The sequence below is a fragment of the Zootoca vivipara genome, chromosome 2, assembly GCF_965207765.1.
Source record: "Zootoca vivipara chromosome 2, rZooViv2.hap1.1, whole genome shotgun sequence".
In the NCBI taxonomy this organism is placed as follows: Eukaryota; Metazoa; Chordata; class Lepidosauria; order Squamata; family Lacertidae; genus Zootoca; species Zootoca vivipara.
Window position 1 is genome coordinate 12,992,249 of NC_142584.1, and position 18,957 is coordinate 13,011,205.

The 18,957-nt window shown below is 45.5% G+C and overlaps 1 protein-coding gene across 1 annotated transcript in view; it reads right to left on the reverse strand.

Annotated features, from left to right (window-relative positions):
* Nucleotides 1-11,682, reverse strand: part of ACVRL1 (activin A receptor like type 1) — a 49,999-nt gene extending 38,317 nt beyond the window's left edge. Inside the window, exon 1 of the mRNA XM_060272028.2 lies at nt 11,063-11,682. The gene's annotated coding sequence lies outside the window, so the exon portion shown is untranslated. The remainder of the gene's footprint in view (nt 1-11,062) is intronic.
* Nucleotides 11,683-18,957: the final 7,275 nt, after the last annotated feature.

Here is an 18,957-nt window from a genome sequence, read left to right on the forward strand (position 1 = left end):
GCTCCGCACAGTTCCAAAATGGCAGCAGCGCTACTTCCGGTCTGCTATTTCCGGCCCAGTCCCTTATTTCTCTGACAGCAACTTGGCAGGTATGCAACCATGCCATGTGAGCTGGAAACCTAGAACAAACCTTGGCTTCCGTTTGTGTTACATCTGGAGATAAATAAGCCAATGAGTGTTGGTTTGTAGCAGCCAGTCAGTCAGCCACTCTTAAGTTTGTTTCCCTAGAAGGAGAGGAGTAAACTGTGGACTGCCTGACCTGCACGTCCCAGTGTGTAGGTTGTGAGCAGAATAAGTTCCCCGACCATGATTTATGGCCAGCATTATACGTGGATGCAGCCAATGAATGAGTTCCGGTCCCAAACAAGGTGAAATCACATCAAATTCTTACAGTATTTTATTATGTAGTTTATGTTATCAGATGTGTTTTGTTCTCACTTACGTATTATGTATTGAAACTTGAAAAATCAATAAGAATAATGGTCAGAAGAAAGATATCTCATTCTGTAGCCTACTGTTCACAAATAATTGGTGCCAGCTCTTCATCCAGTCTCAGTTAATTTCCCCGGACCAATCTGCGTGCAGCCAGGGAGTTGCCTAGCGTAAAAGCAAGTGATGCTCAGAACCTGTCAACACCTTAGGTATTGACTTCTGCAAATTCATCCTGAGGCAGAAGGGTGAGCAATAGCAATCTGGTACAAGTGGATAACAGAAATGAAACATCTCTCTCTCTCCCCCCACCCCTTTCTATCAAGCAGTATATAAATTTTATGACATTAAATAAATAAATATTTCTATTTATATAGCCACATGGGTGAATGTTTACTGCACCTTCGGATTTGCCAATTAAAAAACTTACTGTGATGTATTTGTTTTTTCATTACATCTGCTTAATCGTCTCAAGTTCTACTAACAAGCATTGGAAGGGGGCTGTGCAGAATCTCCAGCAGTCAGGAAGTGGGATTTCTGTGCCCTGGCATGGACGGTTCTTGAAGGAGGGGATAAAGGATCCCGTAGCTATGACAGCAAAGATAATAACAGCGTATGCGTGTGCACTTAACAGCTTTTGAATGAATTGCCAAAGCTCTCTCTCTCTCTCTCTCTCTCTCTCTCTCTCTCTCTCTCTCTCTCTCTCTCTCTCTAATAACCCCAGTCATCTATTGCATGCTAATGGGAATCGAATACCTGTATTTTTGGTCACTAGACAAATGCATGGAGTATAGCTCTACCAAAGGTTCTTCTTGGTCATGACAGGTAAGTAAAGGTAAAGGTAAAGGTGCCCCTGACCGTTAGGTCCAGTCACGGACGACTCCGGGGTTGCGTGCTCATCTTGCTCTATAGGGTGAGGGAGCCGGTGTTTGTCCGTAGACAGCGTCCGGGTCATGTGGCAAACCAGAGCAGTGCACGGAAACGCCGTTTACCTTCCCACCGGAGCAGTACCTATTTATCTACTTGCACTTGACGTGCTTTTGAACTACTAGGTGGGCAGGAGCTGGAACCGAACAACGGGAGCTCACCCCGTCGCGGGGATTCGAACTGCCGACCTTCCGACCGGCAAGCCCTAGGCTCTGTGGTTTAGACCACAGCGCCACACACATCCCTGACCGGTAAATGAAACCCCTCAATTCAGTGTGCCTTTGAAGGCCAGTTGTTGGGAACAAAGACAGGAGAGGGCTATTATTGTCCTCCTGCCCTGCCTGTGAGCTTTGCAGAGGTATCTGGTTGTCTACTGCATGGGATGCAGGATGTTGGACTAGAATGACCCTTGTTACAATTCAGCAGGGCTCATCGTACGGTCATCGTTTTTGACATTAAAAAACCCCTTAAATGACATGAAGCTGAGCAGGAAGTGGAACTGATTATACAAGTCGGAACTTGCTGCCAGTGCAGGATTTTGCTGCTGGGTGGAACGGCCCGGGTGCTAACATTTGGCATGTGCTGATATGGTCACCTTCGGGGTGCAATGAAGCCACACACCAGAAAAAAGTGCAGCGGTCATTGCGGTTTGAGGCTTGTGAGCCGGCCGCATGGTGAAGCAATTGCACAGTTGCTCCACCGCAGGCAGAATTTGGCAGGTTTCCTCGTAAACCACATTTCCTGCTTGCCAGCTTGCTTACGGGAACGGATCCCAATTTTGACACTCACAGGATCTCCTCTTTCATACCTTTGTCGCTGTTGGGATTCAGCCACATAGCTTACCTTCCAAGTCCCGGACTGCAGAATCCGGGACCGGCAGCTGTGTGACACCGGACGTTGCGTCGACGTAACTTCCGGTGTCGCTTTGCCCTTATATGGGCACAAAAAATGGCCGCCACCGGCTTCGAAAGTCGCTTGTACGCATGTCAGGAAGTGCATCACGCAACTTCCGGTGTCGCTCCGCCCATCTATGGGCACAAAAAATGGCTGCCGCCGACACCGGAAGTCGCGTCTATGCACTTCCGGACATGCGTAGATGCAACTTTGGAGCTGGCGGCGGCCATTTTTGGTGCCCATAGAAGGGCAAATCGGAAAGAAAAAATGGCCGCCGGCAGGAGAAAATAACGGAGAAAAACGGGAGACGAAGTGATACGGGGGACCACCGGGAAAAGGTAAGTAAAAACGGGGTTTCCCAGGGAAAACGGGGTACTTGGCAGCTATGCCACATAGTGGATAATTCAGGCTGCACAATGAAAAGTTGACTTGGCACTCTTGTGTAACAAACAATCCTCACCCCTGCCATATCCAAACCCATGCCCAGATTTTGCTATAAGGAAAGTGACGGGAAAATGCACTAAAAAGTGTGGGATAACACGTACTCGACACAACATCATATAACCTCCCCACAAACAAATCAGAATGAATGCTACATAAACAGGTTGTCTAGAAGAGACTGGATTTAAATCAGGACAGACTGTTTGTCTATTTAGCTCAATGCCATCTACCTCAACCACCACCAGCACTCTCTGGGGTCTCTCAGGCAGACAGAGGGTCTTTCCCATCATGTGCTACTTGGGTCTTTTAACTGGAGATGGGAGAGACTGAACCTGGGACCAAGCATGTCATCTACCATAGAGCTATGGTTCTTTTCCTAGAAGGCCAGCCCTTCCATAAGGCAGAGCGAGGCAGTCAATGTGGAGGAACAGAGACTGGACAGACCTGTGCGCACCAAGCACCCTGCATCTCTTGAGGTAGGCTGCTGTCCCCTGGTGGGGTGGAGGACTCTGACCTGTTGCTACCGTGTTTCTCCAAAAATAAGACACCGTCTTATATTTATTTTTCCTCAAAAAAACACACACAGTGGCTTATTTTCAGGGGATGTCTTATTTTTTTTAAATTAAGTATGGTACAGTTTAACCTACAAGGTTAAACTGCCTATCACTATGGCTTATTTTGGGGGTATGGATTATTTTTGGGGTGTGGCCTATTTTTGGGGTGTGGCTTATTTTCGGAGAAACACGGTAGTGTCAGTGTAAGCTTCAAATGCCAGTCAACTGGTTTTGCCTTTTGTACGTGAACTGAGTGAGTGAGAAACCGTCTTGCCCTTCGCCTCCTGCAACAAAATGTCTGGGGCCAGCCCTTGAGAATTTGCAATTTTTCTTGTTTAGGTTCAGGCTGGTTTCAAGCATTTTGTGGACTTCGGCTTTTTCTCCCAAGACGCCACCTATCACGGGTTTTTGAACTTCCTACCATTTGCTGCTGGTGTTTCATAAAAGCTAAGAGTATGCATTATATGTAGGGCTGCCTCTGAAGACGGTTCAGAAACTCTAGCTAGTGCAGAATCCAGCGGCCAGATTGCTCACCGGAGCAAAACGGTTTGAGCATATTACACCAATCCTGGTCCGACTGCACTGGCTACCAATGAGTTTCCGGGTCCAATTCAAAGTGCTGGTTTTGACCTATAAAGCCTTAAACGGCTCAGGACCAAAATACCTCAAGGACCGGACCCTGAAATCATCTTCTAAGGCCCTCCTTCGTGTGCCTCCTGCTTGAGAAGTGTGGAGGGTGGCGACACGGTGGCTCCCCATTTGTGGAATGCTCTCCCCAGGGAAGTTTTCCAGGTGCCTTCATTACACACCTTTCGGCGCCAGGCAAAAACGTTCCTTTTCAACCAGGCCTTTGGTTGATCTGTTTGACATCCTATACGCTTTTAAAATGTGGCTCTTTTCGGGGGGGGGGCGACGACGTGTTACTGAGTTGTTTTTATTCTGATTATATACTGTATGATGTAATCTTTTCTGTGAAGTGCCCTGAGACCTCCAGGTATAGGGCGGTAATAATAATAATAATAATAATAATAATAATAATAATAGGGCAGGCATGTCCAACAGGTAGATCGTGATCTACCGGTAGATCACTGGACGCCTGTGGTAGATCACCGGTAGATCAGTGGCTCCCCACCAAAGAAGCTAAAAAACTTTGGCTCCCCTAAAAAAAACTCAACACCTTTGCCCTGCACCCCTAAAATGACCTGAACCACCAAAAACAGGGCTTTCCTTCCTAAAAAAAAAAAAGCTCAATGTCGCTTTCCTCCTTCCTAAAGAAGATCAACAACTTTTACGTGAACCCCCAAAACAGGGCTTTCCTTTCTAAAAAAGCTCAACTTTGACCTGAACCCCCCAAAAGAGGGTAGATCACTGCCAGTTTTTAACTCTGTGAGTAGATCACTGTCTCTTGGAAGTTGGCCGCCCTGCCCTAGAGGGTAGCAGCACATATTGCAGCTGTGATTAAGGAACCTCAGCGGAAGAAATGAACCAGAAAGTGCAGGGGGCAGGCAAGGGAGAAGACGATTCTGGACGCACCATTGTGCTCGTCTGTAATAGGGTATGAGCTAGACGTCCATGGCTCAGATCTTAGCTGGGTGCACTGAGTGCCCTTTGATAAGCCACTCTCCCAGCCTGGACCCCCATCCAGTAGCAGGTAGTACAGATGGAGCTGCGCCGCTGACCTGGCTCCCCAACACTGTGTTTCATTGCCAGGTACTGAGAAAGCAAGGGGCAAAGAAGCAAGGAGCTCAGAATGGTGACGGTGCGATGGCAGAGCCAATCTCATGCTTTGCCCGGACTCTGGCAAGCTCCCTGCTGCTTTGCCCCTCTCCTTCTTTGTAAACGGAAGCGGTGTGTGGTGTTGGCAAGCCAAGTCAGCAATGTAGCCCCTGACCTGCCCCTGAGTTGCTGGGCTGGGTGCTTCTGTAATATGTCACGAGTATAATACTCGTTGTAGGATCTTTGTAAGGATTGCTGAGAAGGATTGCTGAGAAGGATTGCTGAGAAGATGATAAGAAGAAAATATGATAAGAAGAAAAAGTCCTCTATAAATGCTCCCTGGAAGGACAGATCGTGAAACTGAGGCTCCAATACTTTGGCCACCTCATGAGAAGAGAAGAATCCTTGGAAAAGACCCTGATGTTGGGAAAGATTGAGGGCACTAGGAGAAGGGGACGACAGAGGACGAGGTGGTTGGACAGTGTTCTTGAAGCTATGAACATGAGTTTGACCAAACTGCGGGAGGCAGTGCAAGACAGGAGTGCCTGGCGTGCTACGGTCCATGGGGTCACGAAGAGTCGGACACGACTAAACGACTAAACAAGAACAAAATGCCAAGTACGATCCTGTGGCTGGAAACCTCAAACGCATTTGCTGGTTCTGCTTTTTCAATGCCAAAATAGTACTCATGACTTGCTTCCTTTTTTAAAATAAAAAAAATCAATAAAAAAATCCAGGGTGTGTGACTTCAAGGATGGTATTTGGCCTTGTTTCAAGGTTAGGGGCTGGAGAATTTCCCACGGGTGCAGTCCTCCCTGCAGTGACCAGCTATTTTTAAAAACGGAGTGCTTGTGATGGAGTGAAGTGTACACAACTGGGTGACAGATTCGCAACCTAAAGCCACATCCACACCATGCTTTTAAGGTGCTACGATGGCACTTTAAACAGTCATGGTGGCTTCCCCCAAACAATTCTGGGAGTTGTACTTGAGAGTTGTTGGAAGGCGCCTCTTCCGCTCACAGCACTACAGTGGTACCTCTACTTACGAATTTAATGCGTTCCGAATGCACATTCGTAAGTCGAAAAAATTTGTAAGTTGAATCCCATAGGAATGCATTGGGAGAAAGTCGAAGCAACCCTATCTAAAAATTCGTAAGTAGAAAAAATCCTATCTAAACCGCATCTAAGATGGCGGGCGGAGCTCCGTTCGTAAGTAGAAACATTCGTAAGTAGAGTTATTCGTAAGTAGAGATACCACTGTACAACTCTCGGAGTTTCCTGTGAAGAGGAATTGATTATTAAACCAGCCACAGCTCTGGGAGGGAAATAAAGACCTCCTAACGATTCTCAGCATCCATAAAACTACAGCTCCCAGAGTTCTTTGCGGGGAAGAAGCCACAGCTGTTTAAAGTGGTGTCATAGTGCCCTAAAAATGTAGGTGGCCTAAGAGGACACCTAGAGTTTACCTAACAGGTATTGTCATTTCAGCCGGCTTCCTAAAATTTTCACAAAATGCGTGAAAATCTCACCACACATTTTTAAAGTACAGTGGTACCTCGGTTTAAGAACAGTGCTGTTACGAACTATTCGGTTTACGAACTCTGCAAAACTGGAAGTAGTGTCCCGGATTGCGAACTTTACCTCGGTCTAAGAACAGAATCCGAACAGTGAAAGGGCACCGGTGATGGAAGGCCTCATTCGGGAAAGCGCGCCTCAGTTTAAAAACGGACTTCCGGAACGGATTAAATTAGTAAACAGAGGTACCACTGTACATTTCTTACCCTTTTGAGTTGCGGAAAGCTGTGTTCCAGATTCTGTTGGCTCCAACTTCCACCATCCCTTGCCTTTGACTATACCAGGCATCCCGAAACTTCGGCCCTCCAGATGTTATGGACTACAATTCCCATCATCCCTGACCACTGGCCCTGTTAGCTAGGGATGATGGGAGTTGTAGGCCAAAACATCTGGAGGGCCGCAGTTTGGGGATGCCTGGACTATACTGATTGTGGCTTATCCAAGTTCAACAACATCAGGCTCCCCATATCTGGGCTGCACAGAAACACAACTCAGAAATCGGCACAATGAACTTTCATACTTCACTGTTGCGAGATGAGTGTACATATGTGTGTTTGCACTTACAATTCTACAGACCCCCCAAATGTCCATTTTTTTTCAGGGACAGCCCCAGATTTACAGAAGCTGTCCCAGTTTCTGATTTGATCCTGGAATCTCCCGCTTTTCCTTAGGGCGTTCCTATTTTCATCTGAGAAATGTTGGTGGGTATGGAGTTATGCCACTTTTAAGGTAAAGGTAAAGGGACCCCTGACCATTAGGTCCAATCGTGACCGACTCTGGGGTTGCACGCTCATCTCGCATTATTGGCCGAGGGAGCCGGCGTACAGCTTCCGGGTCATGTGGCCAGCATGACAAAGCCACTTCTGGCGAACCAGAGCAGCACATGGAAACGCCGTTTACCTTCCCGCTGTAGCGGTTCCTATTTATCTACTTGCATTTTGACGTGCTTTCGAACTGCTAGGTTGGCAGGAGCTGGGACCAAGCAACGGGAGCTCACCCCGTCACAGGGATTCGAACCGCTGACCTTCTGATCAGCAAGCCCTAGGCTCAGTGGTTTAACCCATAGCGCTTCTAAAGGCAGCCCAGTATAGGGAAGTTTTTTTAAAAAAAAAATGTTTAATGTCTTATTATGTTTTTATATGTTGGAAGTTGCCCAGAGTGGCTGGGGTAGCTAGTAGTACAGTGGTACCTCGGGTTACAGACGCTTCAGGTTACAGACTCCGCTAACCCAGAAATAGTACCTCGGGTTAAGAACTTTGTTTCAGGATGAGAACAGAACTCGCATAGTGGCAACGCGGCGGCAGCAGGAGGCTCCATTAGCTAAAGTGGTACTTCAGGTTAAGAACAGTTTCAGGTTAAGAACGGACCTCCAGAACGAATTAAGTTCTTAACCCGAGGTACCACTGTAGTAGAATTGAATAAAGGTAAAGGTACCCCTGACCATTAGGTCCAGTCACGGATGACTCTGGGGTTGCGGCGCTCATCTCACTCTATAGGCTAAGGGAGCCAGCGTTTGTCCGCAGACAGTTGTGGCCAGCATGACTAAGCCGCTTCTGGCGAACCAGAGCAGCGCATGGAAACACCATTTACCTTTCCGCCGGAGCGGTATCTATTTAACTACTTGCACTTTGATGTGCTTTCGAACTGCTAGGTTGGCAGGAGCTGGGAGCAAGCAATGTGAGCTCACCCCGTGGCGGGGATTCAAACCACTGACCTTCTGTTCGGCAAGCCCTAGGCTCTGTGGTTTAGACCACAGCGCCACCCGCGTCCCTTTAGTATTGAATAGGATGACCCTAATTCCATTGGAGAAATGTTGGATGTTATTAGTTTTATTCAGATTGCATTTCAAGGCAAGCCTACCTAAATTCTTATTTCCTGAAACAATACACACTTCTCCAAATCTTGCAATGCACTTCTCCAGCCTAGTAGTGTGTACAAAAAAGCATATACTGAGGTAAAGTGTGCATGAAATGTATAAATTAGTGAAAATAGCACACAAAAATGCATTACACTACACAAAATGGGTTTTTGTATATTAGAGGGAAATTGTACAGCAATTAGGAGACAATCACACAAAAATGCTGGTGAATCTTGATGGGGATTAAAAACAAGATACAATTCCCCCTCCCTAACAACCCCGGAACTGATTTGGAAATGTGGAGAAGTGAACTTTAGTTGTGAAGCACACAATTCTCATTTCCACTCGCCATTCCACACTTTACAAGGGTGTCTATCTACATTCCTGATGTGTTAGACCAGATGCTTGTGTTTCTCTAGATCAGGCATCCCCAAACTTCGGCCCTCCAGATTTTTTGGACTACAATTCCAAAATGGTAGGGATGATGGGAGTTGTAGGCCAAAACATCTGGAGGGCCGCAGTTTGGGGATGCCTGCTCTAGATGTTGCTGGACTACAACTCTAATCAGCCCCAGTCAGCCTGGCCAGTGGTCAAGGAAAATGTGATTTGCAGAAATACTCCGAGCATGTGCAGTTTTGTATTTTAGAAATCGTCGTAAATCACGGCATAGTTTCTGTTGTCATGAACAGAAATAAAATGACATTTGCTTTTGTTTGCAAAAGTTATGTGTATTAGGTAAAATTGCATAAAGGTATGACTACTAGGACAAATTTGCACCATAATGCTAACAAATTTTCGCAAACTTAAATAAATTCACAGACTGCTGCAGAAATGCTGAGAGCTGAGCTTAAGGTAGGAAAACTGAGAGAAAGCAAAATTGACAGATTTGTCTGTTCCTAGCTGGAACCAGACATTGGGGTGCAAACGTGGGCCTTTGCCAAACAGCTGCAAAAGCAGAAGGGGGAGGGTATGATTCGAAGTGGAAAAATGGGGCCGGAGGGGGGTAGAATGCTTAACCCTTACCCCACCCACTACCATCCTCCTGCAACCTCCTCCTTTCAGCTCTGTTTTCCTGCAACATGGGAGGAATTCAACATCTCACTACGGCAATTATTTGATTGCCAGATGGAGCAATCCTCTTCTCCTTCCCCACATAATGTTCTGGTGGCTCTCCTGATCCTTTCCCTGCCCCCAGCCAATTTTAGGGGGGGGCACATGAGGGAGGAGAAGGGGGAATAGCCCCATTGTGCAGGTGGAAGCCTTTGAATAGGGCTTCCGCTTTTGAATCCTGTGCAACGACTCACATCTACAGTGGTAGCTGACTTAACAATTTCAGGAATCTGTGGCTTCCTCAGGAACCAGTCATTTAGGAAATTAGAATTTCTCTATACTACCTGGATTAATAAAGTTGTATCCTGTGCTTTGTCAGATTGCCATTTCATTGTGTTCAAGAATGCCACACTAAATTTATTTTTAATGGACATGTCTATCAATTTCAGATGCAGACAGAGACAAAATCACTACAACACAGGGGTGTGTGTGTGTGGGGGGGGGGGGGAGAGCCAGTGACCCTCTACGTCAGGCATCCCCAAACTTCAGCCCTCCAGATGTTTTGGACTACAATTCCCATTTTCCCCGACCAATGGTCCTGTTAGCTAGGGATCATGGGAGTTGTAGGCCAAAACATCTGGAGGGCCGCAGTTTGGGGATGCCTGCTCTACGTATAGTTGGACTCTCTACTGCCATGAGACCCAGCTAGCATGGCCAATGGTACAAGCTGATGTGTGTTGTTGTCTAAACACATCTGGAAGGCACAAGATTCTCCACCACTGCCATAAACCTTCTTACAGCTGCTCTTATACCTGAAGGAGCGTCTCCACCCCCATTGTTCAGCCCGTACACTGAGGTCCAGCTCCAAGGGCCTTCTGGAGGTTTCTTCACTGTGAGAAGTGGGGTTACAGGGAACCAGGCGGAGGACCTTCTCGGTAGTGGCGCCCGCCCTGTGGAACGCCCTCCCATCAGATCTCAAGGAAATAAACAACTATCTGACTTTTAGAAGACATCTGTTTAGGGAAGTTTTTAATGTTTGATCTTTTATTGTGTTTTTAATATTCTGTTGGGAGCCACCCTAAGTGGCTGGGGAAACGCAGCCAGATGGGTGGGGTATTAAAAAAAAAATCATAATTATTATTGTGGTCAACTTTCACTGCCGGTGGTCTGGCAACCCACCCCCAGATTCCCACGACCCACAAATGAAATATTTCAGCCCACCCCTGGAAACATCTGTTTCGATTTTTCTCCGCGAATTGGTGCTGCTGTCTAGCATCGTCCCTGCGGCATTTTTGCCCAAGGATTTCGCCATAATTCCCAGCTGAGCTGAGCTCAACAAGAGTCCAAGCAATGGCCAATTGGTTTTGTGGAGGAGCTCAAGGGAGCTGGCCTGGCCTGTGAAGGGTAGTCTGAGAGCCGGGCTGGGAAAAACTGAAGATGTTAAATGCTGCTAGGAATTTGATTCTGGTAGCGATACATTTCAATCTTTCCTCCATTCTTTTATGAGGGGCCTGGTGCCTAAAGATCGGATCTTGGAAATTCCTGTTTTGCTTGACAGTAAAAATCCCTCCTCCTCAAGTAAAAAATGAAAATGTCAGAAACATTGAATTCAACTTACCCAGAAGTCTATGTAGGTGGAAGAGAGTGAAGCTTAGGCACGTCCTGTATCCTTCTGCCTTCCTGCTTTTAACGGGCCTCGGCTAAAAGTTTACTTCGGTACCAAAGTTTGAAGTGTTTTTTTTTTTAAACACCCGCAGATGCGTTTATTTAGATCACCCTGGGCAGCTCCTCACCATTCTCGGATGCCTGGCCTGATACAGAATCATGGGTCTCCTTTCCGATGACCGTATGAACCTTCCTGAATTTTCCAACTTTAAAGGCGCAGCGTCCCCTGATTTAGTCTGAAGCTCCTTTCTGGCAAAGCCTATCCCAGGGAGGCCGGCATATCGAAAGCAGGGTTGAAATGGGGAGCAAGGAGCCAGGATTCTTTCTTACAGTCCCCTCTGCACTTTCTCTCTCTTGCTCTGAAAGCAGTGGTTTGGCAAGCTCTGGAGGTGGGAGAAGTTAAAAATGTTTCTTATTACTGCCTCTTCCTGCTTGGCTTTTCTCCACCACTCCCAGCTAATAAAGCATTTCCTATTGCAAAGCACAGATCTACACACACACAGCCCCTCCTTCCCTCTCTATCCCCCAGAACACAGTAGGGTCGTGCACAATTATTCTTCATGATCTCCTTCTGACAACTAAGTGATTCTTATTGCCTCACCTTACCCTGTTTCATTCCTCCAGCTGATCGGTTCCTTTTTTCCTGTTTTCGTTTTCAGAATGCAATTGACTAATTCGGGGGGGTGGGGGTGGGGTAGGGGCTGTCAACCAGATCAGTCTCTATTTCACCCGTCTGGGCAGAAAGATTATGCCCTATTTCTGTCAGGCAACCAGAACAGTGATTAGGGTTGCCAGACTCAACAGAGGACAGGACTTCTGTGCCTTTAATTGCCCTTGCTCTCTTTTGAGTCTGGAAACCTTAAAGAGAAACCAGCAGCCCCTTTGTTTAATTTCCAAGCAAAGGGTCTGCTGGTTTCTCTTTAAGGTTTCCAGACGCAAAAGAGAGCAGGGCAATTAAAGGCACAGAAGTCCTGTCCTCTACCGGTATTCAGTCTGGCAACCCTAACAGTGATCTGGCCAGCCACCAAAACTCACAGTCCTGGCTATAAGCTTTGTGGATCCCTTGCGCCAGCTGCCATCACCAATTGTCTTATTCTGGAAGGACAGAGGTTTCTGGAACAGACAAGACCTTGAAGAGAGTAGAGACCCCATGTTTGTTGAGAATTGGAGTGTGCTTGGACCCCCAGGGGCCAGTATTTTTGCAATCAAAAGCTTGCATCCCTTATTGACTAACCATATCACAGGCACTGGCAAATATCTGCTCTGGACATGGGATCAATAAGTGAATTTTGGCAATCCCCACCATTCTTTTTAAAGGACCAGTAGAACCGACCAGCTGCATCTCATGTCCATTCTGCTTTCATAGCTTTGGTATTTTTCCGTAAATCCACTCTGGAGACTAAATATAAAGCTGACCAACATTCTTTACTACGGGATGAATGTCAATGCCACACTGCAGCAACTCTTGCCGAGCTCTGATTGATTGATTGATTGGTCGATTGATCGACTGCACTTCTAAGCCACCCTTACTCAATAAAGATCTCGGGGCGGTTCACAAATAAAACAAGCCAACAAAACACAAGTAAAATTCTAAAACCTAAACAAAACACCCACGATTTCCAGCTATACAAACAGCTGTCAAAGGAGATTTCCAACATGAAAGGGCTTTGAAAAAGCTACTATATATATAACCAAGATGGCAACAATCGGTTTTCAGTTCCCTCATCCGGTATTATGGGATGGTGTCCGTTGGTCTTGTGAAGATGGGCACTTGGAAGAACACCTACATGCCTTTTGACCAAATTCAATCTATGCGTACTGTACCATTAATAGGTGACCCTAAATTCTTGCACACTTACCTTTTATTAGGATGTAATCTCAGAGCCTCTGTCTATAATCTCAAAGATTATAGAACAGGTGAAGATGAGGTCCCTGCATTTGTCCCCTTTTTCAAAAGGGGGAGGGAGAAGACCCATGTAACTAGCAACCTATCATCTTGATGTTGATACCAGGATAGATCCTAAGCAGTCTGTCTGTTAGCACTTAGAAAATGATGCAGTGATAGTAATAGACCCAGCATAGGTTTCTCAAACCAAGTCATGCCACATGAATCACATTTCCATTTTTTAAAAAATAAGCTTGGGAGTTCAAGACGATGCTGTGGATGTAGCTTTCAGTAAGGCCTTTGACAAAGTCCGCCGTAATATTCTTGCAGAAAAGCTGGTAAAATGTGGTCTGGGTGAGGTCATTTTTAGGTGGATTTGTAGCTGGTTGACTGACTGAACCCAAAGACTGCTCACTAATAGTTCCTTCCCATCCTGGAAAAAAAGTGGTAAGTGGGGTTGCGACACAATTCTGTCCTGGACTTATGGTGGTTCAACGACTTTATAAATGACTTGGATGACTAGCTAGTGCTATTCTAGGCTGCATCAACAGAAATATAGTGTTCCGATCAAGGGAAGTGATTGTTGTTGTTGTTGTTTAGTCGTTTAGTCGTGTCCGACTCTTCGTGACCCCATGGACCATAGCACGCCAGGCGCTCCTGTCTTGCACTGCCTCCCGCAGTTTGGTCAAACTCATGTTCGTAGCTTCGAGAACACTGTCCAACCATCTCGTCCTCTGTCGTCCCCTTCTCCTAGTGCCCTCCATCTTTCCCAACATCAAGGTCTTTTCCAAGGATTCTTCTCTTCTCATGAGGTGGCCAAAGTATTGGAGCCTCAGCTTCACGATCTGTCCTTCCAGTGAGCACTCAGGGCTGATTTCCTTCAGAATGGATAGGTTTGATCTTCTTGCAGTCCATGGGACTCTCAAGAGTCTCCTCCAGCACCATAATTCAAAAGCATCAATTCTTCGGCGATCAGCCTTCTTTATGGTCCAGCTCTCACTTCCATACATCACTACTGGGAAAACCATAGCTTTAACAATACGGACCTTTGTAGGCAAGGTGATGTCTCTGCTTTTTAAGATGCTGTCTAGGTTTGTCATTGCTTTTCTCCCAAGAAGCAGGCGTCTTTTAATTTCGTGACTGCTGTCACCATCTGCAGTGATCAAGGAGCCCAAGAAAGTAAAATCTCTCACTGCCTCCATTCAGAATGCAATTGACTAATGATCTCCTTCTGACAACTAAGTGATAGTTTTGCTCTATTTTGCCTTGATCAGGATACACCTGGAGTACTGTGTCCAGTTCTGGGCAACACAGTTTAAAAAGGATGTTGATAGGACCTTGAACGTGTGCAGAGGGCAACCAAGATGATTAAGGATCTGGAAACCAAGCTTTTTGAGGAACAATTAAGGGAATTGAGTATATTTAGCCTGGATAACTGTTTATGGATAAGAGGAGCCTGAGAGGAGATATGATAGCCACCTTCAAATACTAAAGGGCTGTCACATGAAAGATGGAGCAAGCTTGTTTTCTCCAGTATGCTGGTTTGCCATTTGACTGCACATTTATATCAATAACTGGACTAGTAAGTTCTGTTGTGTGCCACTTGTATTAAATCAGTATATCCAATGCTTTTTCTTTCTAAAAAAAGAATGTTTAGGGGTATCCTCATTTTCCTACTCATATTGAAATATTGCCCCTCAATGAGGCCAAACTTAGATTCACAAAATGTTTAGGTTTATGCGTACCCCTGCGTAACCCCAGAAAAAAAAGCACTGAGTATATCTGATACAAAATAAAGACCGTGCACATATTTATTGGAATGTAGAGTCTGAGGTGGTGGTTGTTTTCAAACCACATTTTGAAGTTGCTTTCAAATGTTGAAAAATTCAAATTTTGACAGAATGCAGAAAAAGGACAAATAGTCAATTTACCTAAGCTGCCAGTGAAATGACAGGAGTGGGAATAAAAGGGTCAGAATGGAATGGCTCCTCTGAAATGTCCTACTGTGAGAAGATGTGGGGACAGACCCTTTCCAGACACTGCAGAGTTATTTAAGAATAGGTTGTTAAACTCCCCTTATCCTGTTTCCCGAATGTGTGGGTTGATACATATCAACTGAGTTTTCCAGAATGCTGCTTAGTTTTTAAAGGGCTGTTTCATTATCTCAGCCATCGACTTTTTGGATGGGAAAGAGAACTTCGTTGAGTCTGCATCCCTCAATTGGAAATAAACAGTTTTGATCTGATAAAAAGCAGGTCTGTTGCCATGCAGGCAGGAAAAGGAAGTCCCCTCCTTGCAGGAAATGTGTGTTGGAATACCTTTCGCTAATCGCTTTAGCCATCTTTCTTCCTTCTTGGAAATCTCAGCTGACCACCCCTTCATAATGGAGTCTGTTTGGTCCCGGTCTATTTCTGAATCGATCTTTCATTACTGCTCCTTTTAACAGTGGAAGTGCGTTTTTCAGCACAACCTCGTGACATCCGTAGGTTTTTTTTTCCTTTTAAAGGATTATGTTGTGCAAGATTTCTCTCTTTTCTGTCTCCTCCCTACCTCGCTTTTCATTCTTTTTAAGTGTAACCCCCCCCCCACCAGCACTCTAAAACCACAAGACAGAGAGAAGTGGAGTTGCTCTTTGTCAGATACCGACAGAAACTCATCATGTGAAGCTTCCTTGTCACCCAGCATGAAGTTTCGGCAATGAGAAAGCTTTATCTGTTAAATTTCTGCATAGCGATTAGCAGCAATTAAAAGCATAGGAGCCATATTTGGGGGGGGGGGGAGAGACAGAAACTCTAAGGTGAGATAGCATTCAGATGTCATGAAGGCTCTGACTGGGTCATGAGGCATAAATTAGGAAAACTATGTAAATAAACACTCTGATTGCTTATTGGTACATTATATATATTGTACCAATTGTTGTTTAGTCGTGTCCGACTCTTCGTGACCCCATGAAACAGAGCACGCCAGGCACTCCTGTCTTGCACTGCCTCCCGCATATATATAATAAAACACTAGTACTGGTTAGTCTAATGGAGTCATGGCAAAGCGCAGGGAAACAATTCATTGAACCATGTGCTCTCTCATGTTCATGGTGTTATCTTAAACACCTTAACACAGGGGTAGGCAACCTAAGGCCCGGGGGGCCGTATGCGGCCCAATCACCTTCTAAATCCAGCCCACGGATGGTCTGGGAATCAGCGTGTTTTTACATGAGTAGAATGTGTCCTTTGATTTAAAATGCATCTCTGGGTTATTTGTGGGACCTGCCTGGTGTTTTTACATGAGTGAATGCGTGCTTTTATTTAAAATGCATCTCTGGGTTATTTATGTGGCATAGGAATTCGTTCATCTTTCTCCCCCCAAAAATATAGTCTGGCCCACCACATGGTCTGAGGGACGGTGGACCAGCCCACGGCTGAAAAAGGTTGCTGACCCCTGTCTTAACAGTCATGGCTTCCCCCAGAGAATCATGGGAACTGTAGATTTAAAGCGTGCCGGGTATTGAAGCTCTGTGAGGGGTGTGTGTGTCTCCTAACAACTCTCAGCAAACTAAATTTCTCAGGATTCTCGAGGATAAGCAATGATGGTTAAAGAGATATAAGAGTGCTTTTAAAAGTATGGTTGTGACCGGTTATTAGGACTGCTCTGTCTGCTCTCTTGGGATTGCGGTGCGTTGCTGCCTTTACTTTGTAAATAATTTTGCCCAGTATCCATTGGGATTCCCAGATCTCAGAGGGTTCTTGTATCTAATTTCAAAGTGAACCACATACCACCCCGCCCCCCCGTTTCACTGCAGGATTTGGACAAACAAGCTTGGCAGGTTTTTTTAAAAATACATATATAAAAAGCTTGTCTTTCGTTCTCTTTGTAAATGTTGTGCAGAATTAAAACAAATACTTCACTGTCTGAGGCTATTCCCGTCACTGCAAATCCCCAATGGGAAAAGTTGAGTTTTCCTTGCACTATATATGAGACTCGTAGACTCATAGGGTTGGGAGGGATACTGAGGATCATCTAGTCCAACCCTCTGCAATGCGGGTATATGCAGCTGTCCCTTACAGGGATTGAACCTGCAACCTTAGCATTACCAGCACCGTGCTCCAGCCAACTGAGCTATCCTGTTTGTTTGTTTGTTTGTTTGGATGGCAGACTTTAACCAACCCCTTCAAATAATGTTTTCCGGGGCAGCTTACATAAGAATCAATAATCACAATCCACATTTTTAAATACAATGCAGTACAAATAACAACAGGATTAAAAGCAGCCAAAGTTATTTCTAAAGCTTGGGGGGGGGAAAGTCCAGCTGACTCTGAAAATATGGACGCTAGATATACTTGAAGGAGCGTCTCCACCCCCATCGTTCTGCCCGGACACTGAGGTCCACCTCCGAGGGCCTTCTGGCAGTTCCTTCACTGCGAGAAGAAAAGCTACAGGGAACCAGGCAGAAGATACGTTTAAAGAAGATTGGAAAATGTTTATTGAATGTATGGGGGGGGAATGGTGTACAGTACACTTGAAAATGTGGGCAGCATTAAGATAAATTTAACAGCGTAAATACATTTTGGATGGGTGCAGTAATGGAATACTGAATGGTTTAGTTTATGTAAAATATGCAAGGGTTTACGGTATGCAAAATGAAGCATGGAAAGAGAAGAGAAGCATGGAAAGAGAAGAAGTCATTGATATTTGAAGGTTGTCTAAGTGAATATTCAGAAAATTGGATATAAATTATAGAAAAAAAGAAGACGTAATCCACCTTTCACGGGACTCCATTGTTGTGAGAAGCTGCAGCTAGTGATATTCTCTTTTCCATGTAATTTTTTAAGGAGCAGAAGCTCATTTTTTGGGCCTGGCTATTCTAACCGTGGGAAAAGCGCCCGTGCGTTGTTACAACCAGAGTCAAGAATTTCTCATCCAGCAGACAAAACACGGCAGCCGAACCAACTCCCACACACAAGCTCTTGAGGAGAAACATGACATCAGTCAGGCATTACAAAAAGGATTTAAATGGAAAAAGGGCTGGGGGGGAGGCAGACATGCTCTGACGGCATAATATTTAGATTTCAGAAAGATGTTTAGTTCAAGTGTTCGGCTCGTAGCTTGCTGCGATCAAAGCCCTCTTGTGTTGTTTGGGGGGTGGGTGGGAATGGCGGGGATAAGTGAAATTTTGCCTTATCAGGCCTGCCAAAATGAAGCGACAGACGGCCTCGGCCTCTGAGGTAAAACAAAACGACTTCGAGGCCGATCCTGCTCTCTTCTGAGGAATGGGCATTAAGGGAAACAGGAAGGCAACAGGATTTGTTTTTAAAATGGAGGGCCTTGAGGGAAACAAAACAGCCCACATCAAAATAAAGAATGGTCACAAGGGGGGGGGGCTTGTGTTTCCCTTAGCAACTGAGGTGGGATGTCAAGGTGGAAGAGCAGAGAGTACCACTTCAGGCAAGACTTAAGGGAAATACCCTTTTCCATGCCCCCTGTGATAATACTAAGATCAATAAAATGTTTCCTGCAAATAGAAAACTGGCACAAGAAACGAAAGGCTAGGCTAGAACTTTTCTTCTCCGTTGGAAGTGTAAAGAAGTGGAGGGAACATTCTTCCACATGCGGTGAACATGTAAAAGGGTATTGGGAAATGATTTATAATGAATTGGGAAAAAATGTTCAAAATTACTTTCCCCCCAAAATCAGATTCCTTTTTGCTGGGGATAACCCAGACGGAAATTCCCAGGTGTCAGGAAAAGGTTATTTATGTGTGCTACAACTGCGGCCTGTGTTCTGTTAGGCCCAAAATGGAAAACGAGGAAGGTCCCGACTGTTATGTATTGAAGTTCTCACCCTGGCCAGCAGGGGTATAGTATAGTGTACTGTACTGTATATAGTTTCCACTCAGGTCCCATGTCAGTTAATTTAGGTGGGAAACCCTGGGCTGTTGTTGTTACAATGTTGTCAGCCGGCTGCCTATA